Genomic DNA, 11,418 nt, shown 5'->3' on the forward strand with positions numbered 1-11,418 from the left:
AAAAAATCACTTATACAATTGTCACACACAAACAAGTTTAAAATCACTTTTAATTATAAAAAAAACACTTTTTATAGTTGAAACCAAACATGAAACAATTTCTGCTTATATAAAAATCACTTTAAAAATAAATCACTTTTTTATACGTACTTATTTTAATCTTAAACAAACTCACCCTATATTACTTTTATTCAAAGTTATAAAAAAAAAACTTATATAGCATAAATTTATATTTAATGTATTTTTTCTTCTTCTGAGAACCTAAATTTCACTTACTTGAAGTCTTAACTATCATTTTTTACCCTAATTCATAAATTTAAGCCTAAGTCTTGTTTATGATACATAATCTTGGCTAACTCGAAGTCCTAAATATATATCCTAATGTGACACCCTAACTTGATTAACTTGAAGCCTAAGTCTGATTTGTCTCGAAACTGGCCTTTTGATCAAATGGGGATAATTTCATTTGAAATGGAGGTGGGTTGCGGAATTGAGGTCTAGTAATAAGGTAATGTGATAATACATGGCATTATCAGGCTTTTGGGATAAACGGCGGAAAGAGGATAGGGAAGTCAAGGAAGCATCCATGTCTCCCTGTAATGTGATCAGACCACCATTATGAAAGAACTTCATGAGCAGCGTATTGTAATCAGTCAATACTGGTCCCAGTGACTTCAACCACTGAACTCCCAACACCACATTCGCACCCGAAATGGGGAGAACATATAAGTCAACGTGAAAATTGTGAGCCTGAATGGTGACCGGAATTTCCTCGCAGATGGTGTTGCACTCTAGTTGGTGGCCATTGCCAACCATGACACGCAGGGGAGTTGTGGTTCTGCAAGGAAGGCTCAATTGGGTCACGAGCTGCAGTTGAATGAAGTTATGAGTGCTCCCGCCATCTACAAGGAGCACTACGTTGTTGCTGGCAATAGTGGCGATGAAACGAAGTGTTTCAGGGGCCAGGTGGCCAGCCATGGAATTTAAACTTAACTGGGCCGGGTACGGGTCTGGGTTATGGGCCGGGTCAAAAGACGGGTCCGGGTCAGGGTCCAAACTGGTTATAAGAGGGGAGTCAGGTATGGGTATGGTGTCACGGTCTTCAGCGAGAAGGAGGAATACCCGAGAGGCACACTGGTGTCCTCGATGGTATTTCTCATCACAGTTGAAGCAAAGACCTCGTTCCCGGCGAAAGGCAATCTCGTCCGAGGTGAGGCGCTTAAACGGCGGGGGTGGGTTGGGGCGAGGGTTTGGGGGGGTAAGGGAGGTGTCTGTTTGGGAGAGGGTGAGGGAAAAGAAGGTGGGCAAGGAGAACGGAGAGGTGGGGCAGAGAAAAAAGGGGCAGAGGGTGGTCGCGGACGGCTGGACGTGAGGATGGGCCGCGAGTCGAGGAGTTTTTCTTCTTGAAGTTTGGCGAGGCCAGCTGTAACAACCGTAACTGTTAATAAATAAATAATACAGTAATAAGTTAATAAATAAATAAATAAATAAGTAAAAAAATATAATATAATTAGGTCATAAATCTCCACTATATAAACCAAATGTTAACCTAGAGCAGCTTTTACAAAACACTTCTGTCCCTTTTTCTTCTTTTGACGCACAAGAACCCTAACAGAGCAACCAGAGGAGGAAGAGCTCTAGAGAGCACCAGAAAAGCCACAATTGCTAACGGAGAACGATTGAGGGACTACGTCGAGGTAAGGGATGAGTTATTCACGCTTGAGGATTAGAATGAACATGTATAGGGATCCCTAGAGGATCAATTTTTGGGTATTTTGGATTGTTTCTTAACTGATTTTCTCAAATTTATGCTTGTCATGTGACTGAATTTCACTTTTTACAAATTTGATTTATTTACATATATTGCAAGTCTTGATTTCGTATGAATTATTTTATTGTTTGAATGTTTTGATTTCAATTTAAATTACATAATAATGATCATATATGTAGGCACATTATATGAATTATATGAATTGTTTACCCACGTTTGCCGGATGCCTATATGACTGATTTTGAATCATATCTAATCATATAATGAAATTAGATTTTTTTTTGTGTGGATACATATATTACTAAACATTAACGCGTATGATTGTTGTTAATTGGTGCTTGTACCGTACTGGACTTGTTGAAATATATATATTTTTTTTTACTTGCAAATTCATTTACTGTAGCACGTTGATTTTGTGGCTTTGTTGATATATATATATATATATATATATATATATATATATATATATATATATATATATATATATTTGCTTGCAATCCACTCATTGTAGCACGTTGGTTTTGGTACATATATATGACAGATTTTATATCCACGTCTTTTGTTTTTATTTTGGAAGTGGCAGGTACGTATTTTTTTTTCTTGTTAGTTACATGTTTTAATATTTGTTTATCAAATACAATTAATAATAAAGTAAGTTTTTGTTAGAAAAAAAAATAATATATTGTAACTATCAAATACGTACATAAGAAAGCTATTTTTTTGTGCAAATTGATATGTTTAATATTATAAACTAAATACTGTTGTGAAACTATTGTTTATTGCTTTTTAGAAATAAATTTAATAGTGTTGTAAAATTATTAGTTTATTTCTTTTTAGTTGTATATGTTACAGCTGTATAATAATAAATTAAATATTGTGTAAAATTATTGTTCAATAATAATTATTCTTATTTTGTTGAATTAATATATTTGAGCATTAGGAAAAATTTGAAAGTATTAAAAAAATGGTTTAGTACTTTATTTATTTTTGTCTTAGTGTATTTCAAGTAAACACTTTTACTGTGATGTGTAATAATAATAATAAATATATAAATAAAAATAAGGTTATAGATATTATTGTTTCATAGTGATTATTGTTGTGACTTTATAGATTAATTGTTATAGAAGTTTTTTTTTTATGTTGTTGAATTAATACATTTCGATTTAATTTATATTTTGTGATGTCAAGTAAATGTTACTATTGAATCATATGTGTAGGGTGCATGAGATGCAATAAATTATTTTATTATGAAAATGCGATTGAGATGATGTGTAATTGATAATCAATTGATACGTAATGGATTGTGAATTACATGACTCTTGAGATGTTGTATGTTTTGAGTTGTGAGCCATGAATTATGTAATCACACAACTGTAAGACCTTTTAAGGGCGACGAGTTAATGCGCGATGAGTTGTGATGAGATCCACTGTGGGAACCCGACGAGTTAACCACTTGAGGCGCACTGAGTTAAAATATATACAATCGAGATTTTGAAAACAATTGAATAGTTGTGTGCATTGCATAATTCATAGGTAGAGTTTGTGTGTTCAAATGTTTTTTTTTGGGTTAGACCTGAATCAGGAGGGAGAGGCCCTGACGGACTCTTCGGAGTGTATGCCTTGGGGGTCATCCGGTTTGAGTGCTCTTGTAAGCCTGTGCCGATCCCACATGGTTGGAGCATTCTCGCAAAACAGCGTGACCCTGACTGATCTCCCTATTATTTCACTTAGTGAGAGTGACTTGACTTACCCATTGTGAGGCATGTCCTATCATGTACTCCTAGGCGCCCGACGAGGTTTTTCACTGAAAAATGATACCACATTGCATATAGGCTTGAGTCTTAGTATAATTGTTGCATAACACTTGTGTTTGAATTTCATTGAGTTAACAATTGTGGTTGATGTTATTTTATGGAGTGTGTAAACTGGAATGGGTGTGAATAATGTGTGCGATTTTGTGCAGTAATGTTATTTATATAAATTCAGCTTTAGGTATTATATGTTTCACATGCTCTAATATTTTATTATATACGAATGTGATAACTCACTCCCGGTGTGCATTTGTGTTTGGGTTGATTGCCATTTGTTCAGGTGAGCCATCATATGATGAATTCCATGTTAGAGCCGGAGAGACTTAATTTGTGATAGAGACATGCTCTGATAAGTGTGACATTGGGGCATAGGAATTACTTCGCATGCTATATTTTCCGTAAACAATATCGTTGAGTTATGTTTTCTGTTTTTAGTTTTTTTTTTTATTTAGACGGCCTTGTTTTGAGCCGGAATAACTTTGTTGTTTTTATTTGAACAATTTCTACTATGTTTTCATTAAGTGAATGTGAACCCTTCATCTTTTGAAATCAATTTAAAGTAAATATGTTTAAAAAAAAATTCCGCATGATTTTATTTCCTTGTATTTGTTATTTGTGAGGGTAGAGGGTGTCACATTTAGTGGTATCAGAGCAGATCGAACCTTTCGGCCATGTGTGTTATGAGCTTTCTGTGTTTCCTTGTGTACTCTGATGCGTTGTGTTTGTTTTGTTTGATTAGAAGTGTACTCTATTGTGTTGGTATATATATATATATATATATATATATATATATATATATATATATATATATATATATATATATATATATATATATATATATATATATTCAAAGTTTTGTTACTTGCGTGACATAGGGAGTAATGGCTGGGAGAAATGAACGAGAACGACTCCTTACCGAGGCCTTGAACAACTTGGCGCAAGTTATGGCCAATCAGGGAGGCGATGGAGGAGCAACTATGTACCATGGTTTAGATCGCTTTGAGAGGAACAAACCACCTATCTTCAAAGGGGGTTATGATCATGAGGGTGCTGAGGCTTGGCTGAGGGAGATTGAGAAGATCTTCCGGGTGATGAAATGTCAGGACCATCAGAAGGTGTTGTTTGCTACTCACATGCTAGCAGATGAGGCAGAGTATTGGTGGGAGAACACTCGCCCACGTTTGGAGGGAGCAGGTGGTGCTGTTGTTCCATAGGGGACCTTTAGACAGACTTTTCTGGAGAAGTATTTTCCAGAAGATGTGAAGAATAGAAAGGAGATGGAGTTCCTTGAGCTTAAACAAGGGAGTATGACGGTGGCAGAGTATGCAGTGATGTTTGAGAACCTTGTAAGGTATTTTCCTCATTATCAGGGGAAAGCTGGGGAGAGGTCCAAATGCGTGAAATTTGTCAATGGCCTACGACCATAAGTAAAGATGATGGTAAATTATCATGGTATTCACAACTTTGCACAATTGACCAACATGTGTAGAATCTTTGATGAAGATCAGCGGGAGAAGGCTGCTTTTTACAGGAATGCCAATGCTAGTCATGGGAAAGAGAAGAAGTCTGTGACTCACAGTCGTGCTAAGCCATATTCTGCCTCTCCCGAGAAATATGGAAACCATTCTGGAGGACAAAAGACCAGTGGAGGACATCACCTAGCTGGTGGGAGTTCTCAGTCTGCTGGTGGAGGTGGTGGTGGTGCTCCTGTTACACCTGCTACACCAATCCGGTGTGCTAAGTGTGGTAGGATGGGTCATTTTGCTCGTGAGTGCCCAGATAGTGATGTGACTTGTTTCAACTGTCGGGGTAAGGGCCACCTCAGTACCAGTTGCCCACATCCGAGGAGGGAGAAGATGAGTGGAAGTCTGAATAACCAGAACGGACGACCAAAGACCACAGGGAGAGTGTTTGCTCTTAGTGGTGCTGATGCCGCACAATCTGATGATCTCATTCAAGGTATGTGTTTCATAAGTCAAGTTCCCTTGGTTGTATTGTATGATTCAGGTGCAACCCATTCATTTATTTCTCGTGTCTGTGTTGAAAAACTTGCCTTGCCTATGTCTTTCTTGAAATTTGACTTGATTGTGAATACACCTGCTAGTGGGTCTGTTTTAACTTCTGATGTGTGTTTGCAATGTCCTGTCTTAATTTCTGATAGACAATTTCTTATTGACTTAGTTGTTTTACCTTTGAGTCAGATTGATTTTATTCTTGGTATGGACTGATTATCTTCCAATCATGTCTTATTAAATTGTTTTGAGAAATATGTTGTCTTTCCTGAGTCTGGTGTGAGTGAAGGTGATATATTTTTGTCTGCTAACCAAGTTGAGGCATCTTTAAGGGAGGATGCACAGGTATACATGATCTTAGCAAGTATGAGTGTTGATACCAAAACCCCTGTGAGTGATATACCATTGGTGAGAGAGTTTCCAGAGGTGTTTGAGGAGGTGTCAGGATTACCACCTGAGAGAGAGGTCGAGTTCTCGATAGACCTAGTGCCCGGTACTGGACCCATATCCATAGCACCTTATAGGATGTCCCCTAAAGAGTTGAGTGAGCTTAAGAAACAGTTAGAGGAACTTTTAGAGAAACAGTTTGTGAGGCCTAGTGTGTCACCCTTGGGAGCACCGGTGTTGTTAGTTAAGAAGAAGGATGAGACTATGAGGCTATGTGTAGATTATCGTCAGTTGAATAAGGTAACGATTAAGAATAGGTACCCTTTGCCTAGGATAGATGACTTGATGGACCAATTAGTAGGGGCTTGTGTGTTCAGTAAGATAGATCTTAGGTCAGGTTACCACCAGATTAGAGTGAAGCCTGAAGATGTTCTGAAGACTGCCTTTAGGACCCGTTACAGTCATTATGAGTACTTGGTTATGCCTTTTGGTGTGACCAACGCCCCTGGTGTGTTCATGGATTATATGAATAGGATCTTTCATCCCTACCTAGATAGTTTTGTAGTGGTCTTCATAGATGATATCTTAGTGTATTCTAAGACTAGAGAGGAACATGAAGAGCATTTGAGAGTTGTGTTGCAAACCCTTAAAGACAATAGACTGTATGCTAAGTTGTCCAAGTCTGATTTTTGGCTAGAGGAGGTGAGCTTCTTAGGGCACGTTATATCTAAGGGAGGGATAGCAGTAGATCCTTCCAAGGTAGAGGCAGTGATGAGTTGGGAGAGTCCTAAGTCAGTGTTTGAGATTAGGAGCTTTCTTGGCTTAGCAGGATACTACCGTAGATTCATAGAGGGTTTTTCTAAGCTTGCCTTACCTTTGACTAAGCTTACTCGTAAGGGTCAAGTTTTTGTGTGGGATGCCCAATGTGAGAGTAGTTTCCGTACCCTTAAGGAAAGGTTAACCACTGCACCAGTTTTAGTGTTACCTGACCCGAGTGAACCTTTTGTGGTGTACTGTGATGCGTCCAAGATGGGTTTGGGTGGAGTGCTTATGCAATGAGGACAGGTAGTGGCCTATGCTTCTCGACAACTTAAGATACATGAAAGGAATTATCCCACACACGATCTTGAGTTAGCAACCGTAGTTTTTGCTCTTAAGCTTTGGAGGCATTACCTTTATGGATCTAAATTTGAGGTGTTTAGTGATCATAAGAGCCTTAGATATTTGTTTGATAAAAAAGAGCTTAACATGAGGCAAAGGAGATGGTTAGAGTTCCTTAAGGATTACGATTTTGAACTTAGCTATCACCCAGGTAAAGTCAATGTAGTAGCTGATGCCTTAAGTAGAAAATCCCTTCAAAGGTCTACTTTGATGGTTAGAGAGTTGGATCTCTTAGAGCAGTTTAGAGACATGAGTTTGGCATGTGAGATCACCTCTAGTAGCATTAAGTTGGGTATGTTGAGAGTCACTAGTGAACTCTTAAGCGAGATCCATGAGGGTCAGAAGTCTGACCCATTCTTGTTAGCTCAGTTAGAGTCCATAGTCGCAGGGAGAGAGAGTAGTTTTAGAGTGGGAACTGATGGAGTCTTAAGGTTTCAGGATAGGGTGTGTGTGCCTAGTGTACCCAAGCTTAGGAGAACGATCTTGGAAGAGGGCCATAGAAGTAGTCTGAGTATCTACCCGGGAGTGACTAAGATGTACCAGGACCTTAGGCAGATGTTTTGGTGGCCGAGTATAAAGAAAGAAGTTTATGAGTTTGTCCTTGCATGCCTAGCGTGTCAGAAAGCTAAAATAGAACATCATAAGCCTTCAGGGAAGTTGCAACCTTTAGAGATACCTGAGTGGAAGTGGGATAGCATCTCCGTGGATTTCATGGTGGGGTTACCTAGAACCCCCAAAGGTTTAGATTCCATTTGGGTTATTGTAGACAGGTTGACCAAATCTGCTCACTTCATCCCAATAAACATTAGATATTCTTTAGAGAGGTTGACTAGCTTGTACGTCAGTGAGATAGTTAGACTACACGGTGTTCCTTCTAGCATAGTTTCTGATAGAGACCCCAGATTTACCTCTAGATTTTGGGAAAGTCTTCATAAAGCCTTGAGGACCAAGCTTAGGTTGAGTTCTGCTTACCACCCACAGACTGACGGTCAAACCGAGCGCACCATCCAATCCTTAGAGGACCTCTTAAGAGCCTGTGTGTTAGAGCAGAGGGGTAGTTGGGATAGTTTCTTACCCTTGATAGAGTTTACCTACAACAATAGTTTTCACTCTAGTATAGGTATGGCGCCTTACGAGGCATTGTATGGTAGAAGATGTAGGACACCTCTATGTTGGGTAGATTCCAGTGAGAGCATTGCCTTAGGACCTGAGGTAGTTCAACAGACCACAGAAAAGGTCAAGTTGATCCAAGAAAGGATGAGAGCAACCCAAAGTAGGCAGAAGAGCTACTATGATAAGAGAAGAAAAGATCTTGAATTTGCTGTAGGTGATCATGTATTTTTGAGAGTCACTCCGTGGACTGGGGTTGGTAGGGCACTGAAGTCCCGTAAGCTCACACCTAGATTCATTGGCCCCTTTGAAATCCTAAAGCGTGTCGGCCCAGTTGCGTATCAGGTGGCTTTTCCACCATCTCTCTCAAATCTCCAGAATCTCTAAGGGGGAAGAGATTCCCTTGGTCAAAGTAGTATAGGGAAGTGCTTCGGGTGAGGATACCACCTGGGAACTAGAAGGTCAGATGCGTGATGCATATCCTACCTTATTCGATACTGGTAAGTTTCGGGGACGAAAATTTTTTTTAGGGGGGTGGAATTGTAACAGTCGTAACTGTTAATAAATAAATAATACAGTAATAAGTTAATAAATAAAAAAATAATACAGTAATAAGTTAATATAATTAGGTCATAAATCTCCACTATATAAACCAAATGTTAACCTAGAGCAGCTTTTACAAAACACTTCTGTCCTTTTTTCTTCTTCTGACGCACAAGAACCCTAACAGAGCAACCGGAGGAGGAGCTCTAGAGAGCACCAGAAACGCCACAATTGCTAACAGAGAACGATTGAGGGACTACGTCGAGGTAAGGGATGAGTTATTCACGCTTGGGGATTAGAATGAACATGTATAGAGATCCCTAGAGGATCAATTTTTGGGTATTTTAGGTTGTTTCTTAACTGATTTTCTCAAATTTATGCTTGTCATGTGACTGAATTGCTTACCCACGTTTGCCGGATGCCTATATGACTGATTTTGAATTATATCTAATCATATAATGAAATCAGATTAACGCGGATACATATATTACTAAACATTAACGCGTATGATTGTTGTTAATTGGTGCTTGTACCGTACTGGACTTGTTGAAATATATATATATATATATTTGCTTGCAATCCACTCATTGTAGCACGTTGGTTTTGGTACATATATATGACAGATTTTATAACCACGTCTTTTATTTTTATTTTGGAAGTGGCAGGTACGTATTTTTTTTTTCATGTTAGTTACATGTTTTAATATTTGTTTAGAAAATACAATTAATAATAAAGTAAGTTTTTGTTAGAAAAAAAAATACTATATTGTAACTATCAAATACATACGTAAGAAAGCTATTTTTTGTGCAAATTGATATGTTTAATATTATAAACTAAATACTTTTGTGAAACTATTGTTTATTGCTTTTTAGAAATAAATTAAATAGTGTTGTGAAATTATTAGTTTATTTCTTTTTAGTTGTATATGTTACAGCTGTATAATAATAAATTAAATATTGTGTAAAATTATTGTTCAATAATAATTATTCTTATTTTGTTGAATTAGTATATTTGAGCATTAGGAAACATTTGAAAGTATAAAAAAATGGTTTAGTACTCTATTTATTTTTGTCTTAGTGTATTCCAAGTAAACACTTTTACTGTGATGTGTAATAATAATAATAAATAAATAAAAATAAGGTTATAGGTATTATTGTTTCATAGTGATTATTGTTGTGACTTTATAGATTAATTGTTATAGAAGTTTTTTTATTTATGTTGTTGAATTAATACATTTCGATTTAATTTATATTTTGTGATGTCAAGTAAATGTTACTATTGAATCATATGTGTAGGGTGCATGAGATGCAATAAGTTATTTTATTATGAAAATGTGATTGAGATGATGTGTAAGTGATAATCAATTGATACGTAATGGATTGTGAATTAGATGACTCTTGAGATGTTGTATGTTTTGAGTTGTGAGTCATGAATTATGTAATCACACAACTATAAGACCCTTTAAGGGCGACGAGTTAATGCGCGATGAGTTGTGATGGGATCCACTGTGGGAACCCGACGAGTTAATCACTTGAGGTGCACTGAGTTAAAATATATACAATCGAGATTTTGAAAATAATTGAGTAGTTGTGTGCATTGCATAATTCATAGGTAGAGTCTGTGTGTTCAAATGTTTTTTTTTGTTGGACCTGAATCAGGAGGGAGAGGCCCTGACGGACTCTTCGGAGTGTAGGCCTTGGGGGTCATCCGGTTTGAGTATTCTCGCAAAACAGCGTGACCCTGACTGGTCTCCCTATGATTTCACTTAGTGAGAGTGACCTGACTTACCCATTGTGAGGCATGTCTTGTCATGTACTCCTAGGCGCCCGACGAGGTTTTTCACTGAAAAATGGTACCACATTGCATATAGGCTTGAGTCTTAGTATAATTGTTGCATAACGCTTGTGTTTGAATTTCATTGAGTTAACAAATGTGGTTGATGTTATTTTATGGAGTGTGTAAACTGGAATGGGTGTGAATAATGTGTGCGATTTTGTGCAATAATATTATTTATATAAATTCAGCTTTAAGTATTATATGTTTCACATGCTCTAATATTTTATTATATACGAATGCGATAACTCACTCCCGGTGTGTGTTTGTGTTTGGGCTGATTGTCATTTGTTCAGGTGAGCCATCATATGATGAATTCCATGTTAGAGCCGGAGAGACTTAATTTGTGATAGAGACAAGCTCTGATAAGTGTGACATTGGGACATAGGAATTACTTCGCATGCTATATTTTCCGTAAACAATATTGTTGAGTTATGTTTTATGTTTTTAGTTTTTTATTTATTTATTCATTCAGTATGGACGGCCTTGTTTTGAGCCGGAATAACTTTGTTGTTTTTATTTGAACAATTTCTACTATGTTTTCATTAAGTGAATGTGAACCCTTTATCTTTTGAAATCAATTTAAAGTCAATATGTTTAAAAAAGAATCCGCATGATTTTATTTCCTTGTATTTGTTATTTGTGAGGGTAGAGGGTGTCACACCAGCGGCCTGGGTTAGGGTGAGGGGTTGGTGGGCTTGGACTTTGCGGCAGATTTCTGGCGTGAGGCTGGAAATGAAGCAGCCAAGGAGGAAGGTTGGGGGAATGTCGACGATCCTGTTCGCGAGAT

This window comes from Glycine soja, chromosome 5, assembly GCF_004193775.1.
Source record: "Glycine soja cultivar W05 chromosome 5, ASM419377v2, whole genome shotgun sequence".
NCBI lineage: Eukaryota > Viridiplantae > Streptophyta > Magnoliopsida > Fabales > Fabaceae > Glycine > Glycine soja.